Genomic DNA, 3755 nt, shown 5'->3' with positions numbered 1-3755 from the left:
CCAAGGGTAGTGTAAAGAAAGTGGGAATACACAAGAGGCTGGATCTGGAGAAAATCATTTAGAGATTTCAGTCCTGAAATTCTATGTCCTATGGTTTGATGCTGTAAGTAGAGCAGAAGGACACTTAACCTGCTAAACGACCCAGAGAACAATCCTGTCAAAAACTCGGGGATGAGATTATTTCCACATTGCTGGACAGGATGAAGTTGCATGTCCTGCCTGTAACTGGCTCCTTATACAGGAAGCCAGGAAAATATGTGGAGGGAAGAAATGTAATAAGTACTCAAAGGCATAACATGAATGATGTAAGGCTGGACTATTCTTAAAACAGAAGCAGCATGTAGTAACTTCAAAGCATGGATCAAACAGGAAAGAGAGCCTAAAACTTCTTTGAGAGTGATGCGAATATTATCCAAATTGAAAGAAACCAAGTAGATGCACAGGTGAAATAATGGGAATTGATAAGATGAGATTTTTGTAATATGCCTTTAAGGGATAGAAGCATGACATCACTAGAAGGGAAGTGTGTCATGTGATCCAGTTTCAGTTTCACTTTGATCTGTGAGCAGAACACAGCACACGCAGCCCTGCTGCTGATGTTTTCAAGCTTTCAATCCATGTCCCCATGTGCCTAGTTTAAATAAATGAACTCACAATGTGTTTACACATTCCCTTATGAGTAATTGGTGTCTTTATATCATTATAAAAACATGACAGGCACCTACAAAAAACAGCAACCAGGTCCATGTACTGGGAAGTGTTGAAGGTAGTGAGCTACCTGGCAGTGGGACTGTTTACATATAATTACTCCAAAAGTGCATTCATGACTCAAATGGCATCACTCAGTGAAGTAAATGAATTGCATTAACAGCTACGTATAGAAGACTTCAATGCAATAGATAAAGCTTTCCACATTTAAATGCATAACCATTTAATGCATTTTGCCACCTACATTTTAGGGAAATTAACTAAACAAGAAACAGTCTCATAGGAAATGAAGCTAGGGCAAAAGACCAATTCAAAATAGTTCTGAACCTTTCTTCTTAGGCAGTCCTTCGAGATTGAAGGTGACTTGCTTCCACTTTGGTTCGATGGATTCTGAGATGGCTGATAATTCCAATGCATGATCAGCAGGCTTTGCTACATATAGGGCAGGTGGTACTTGAAGGTTCAGGTAGATACTTGGAGATTCCTGCACTTTCTCCAACACCTCGGGTGCGCACCCGACCCGATTGGGTGTATTATCGCGTGAGAAGACTTCAGGCGAGCGTCACAACGTCATCACCTACTTGCGTGCTATTTCACTCGAAGGGCATGCGCAAAATTCAGAAGCGCGCCCGCCGACAATTAAGAAGACAATTAAGCCCATTAATGGGGCAATTGTCTCCGATTTTTTGTGTTACCACCCAACCTTTTGGTTGGCAGATAGGCGAATCGGCCAGGTGGCCTTTGCATTTTTCATCAAACCTCATCGAAGGGTGGGATGAAATTTCCGTTATGAAATAAAATAAAAATAAATACCTGTGGACAGCATTTTTATCAGCCCATATTTTCAGGTGATTGATTGTGATGCATGGACATTTTTTATTGCAGCTTTTTAAACCTTTATTGATCATTTTCAGGCCACCAGCGCCTATAGAAACGTCATTGCCTGTCCTCTTCCCACTTCCACCTTGGCAGGGTTGAGCTTTTCAGCGCGCACTCGGGGCCTGTTTTCCGACCACTCCCGGACCCCCTGATCACGTGCACCCACCAAATGTAAAATTCAGGCCCTTGTCTTTGCTTCCTTGAGCAAACCTTCTCCATTTTGGTTGGTTACTGGCCAGAGACTACCATGAGTTGGCAGGGATGTTTGATTTCTTCAGTGATGCTTTGAGGACATCCCTAAAGCATTTCTGTTGTTGTCCTCGGTCGTCTCCTGCTACGACTGAGTTCCAAGTGGCGCAGTTGCTTCGGGAGCCTGGTTGACGTGTATGAACAGCATGCCTGGCCCAGTAATTTTGAGTGATTAACATTTTGATTCTGCATAAGTTGGCTTGGCAGAAGGTGTTGCTGATGGACTGCCTTTCTTGCCACTGGATTTAAATAGAGAACATTGCTGAATCTTCTGTGCCAACTGGTCCATCAGTTTGTTCAGAGTGACGTTAAATTCATTTTCCTTCTCTTCATAGTTTTCCAGAGGAATAATCTTTGTCTTAAGGAATTTTTGTAGTGTGTGAAAGTCTGTCGGCAGGTTTTCCTTTACTTTGCAAAGCTCGCTTGCTTCATCTTGAGTTTGCCTATAATTCAGCAGAGTCTCCCTGAGTTTTTCTGCTGAGCCTCCATTCTGCTGTTTAAGACAGTCTTCATTTCTTTATGTTGCTGAATGGTTACGTATTCCTTTTGCATTTGATCTTGAAGGGAAATCAGTTGCTCTTTCAACCATTTATTTTCTTGTTGACCTCTTGCCAGCTCACTCTGGGCTTTAGTGCCTTGTTTCGCTGCTACTGATAATTCCAATGCAGCTTTTTCTTAAGTAATATTCAATGTCCTTTTTAGCTCCACATGTTTTTCCAAGGCTACATATTGATTCTTCAAGGAGTCTTTCAGGGTCACAACTTCTTTGTGTGCCTTTTCTGCCCATTGTTTTGCTTAGCCTACCGCTGGTTGAGTTATCCCAGCTCTTGCTTTGATTTGCCAACTGTGTAATTGAGGGTCCTTATTTCCTTCTGATATCTTTGTGTCATCTCTGAAATTTGTTTATTCAGATCTCAAACAGTTTGCTCCATTTAAGACTTCAGTTTATCATACATTTTCAAAGGTATATACTCAGCTTGAAACTTGTGCTTTAATCTTCCCATTCAGCTCTGATGTGAACATTTTTGTGTGGAACAGCTTAATTTACTTTTTGCACATTTTGCTTCTTTTGAGCTACCTCAGATAGCTTTCCTTCATTCATAGCCAGCTGTTCACTCTGCACTGCCATCTGTTTTCCTCACTCTGGTGTTTTTTTGGTACCCTCTCTCTAGGGTTTTCTGTCACCCTCTCTCTGGGGTCTTTTGTTGCCCTCCCACTAGGGTCTTTTGTTGTCTTCTCTCTGGGGTCTTTTGTTACCTTTGGCACTTTATTGGGAGTTGCCCTTCCTTTGGGGTCTCTTGTTGTCCTCAGCAGAGTTGGTCTCTCTCTTTGGGGTCTCTTCTAATTTTCTATCCATGGCTGTTTTCTTTTCTTGTAGCTACAGCTTTAAATTCTGTTGCCTTTTTAAGACTCAGTGCAATAGCTGTTTTTTTCATTTCACGCTGTTTCCACAGCTGCCAATTTTTTTGACGTGAGTTTCCCACACTTTTTCAATGTTGGCGGGCTCGCCAGCAATTATGGGCCTCCTTTGTTTAAGCTTTTTAAACTTTCAAGATAGGAGAATTTGTTTTCTGGATGATTCTTTCCTTTTATCTTTTACTACCGCAGGTTTTTTTTAAATGAAGTTTTGGTGGGCTTGTGGTCTAATCGGGACCCATGTTTTTTAAACCTGAGGGAACAATGCTTTTCTCCTCTGCACTGTTTGCCCATTGCTTTTTTTCTTTCAGGTAACTTTCTTTTTTTCAGCAATTTCTCCTTTACTCTGTAAAGATCCTTCTTAAACTTCTGACCCTGCTAGTCAATTTTTACTTAACTTTTTTTTAACTGCAGTTTCTCAATGGATACGCTGAGCCTTGGGACTGCCACCTATTCTATAATGTAAGTATAGCTTTTAAAAAATAATTTTTCTCACTGTCTTG

General features: G+C 41.2%; 1 pseudogene; it reads right to left on the bottom strand.

Annotated features, from left to right (window-relative positions):
- Positions 1-2008: 2008 nt before the first annotated feature.
- On the bottom strand, positions 2009-2965 carry LOC144691972 (uveal autoantigen with coiled-coil domains and ankyrin repeats-like; annotated as a pseudogene).
- Positions 2966-3755: the final 790 nt, after the last annotated feature.

This window comes from Cetorhinus maximus, chromosome 1, assembly GCF_964194155.1.
Source record: "Cetorhinus maximus chromosome 1, sCetMax3.hap1.1, whole genome shotgun sequence".
Taxonomy (NCBI): domain Eukaryota; kingdom Metazoa; phylum Chordata; class Chondrichthyes; order Lamniformes; family Cetorhinidae; genus Cetorhinus; species Cetorhinus maximus.
Note: the sequence above shows the minus strand (reverse complement) of the source record. Positions and strands in the feature narration are given on the sequence as shown.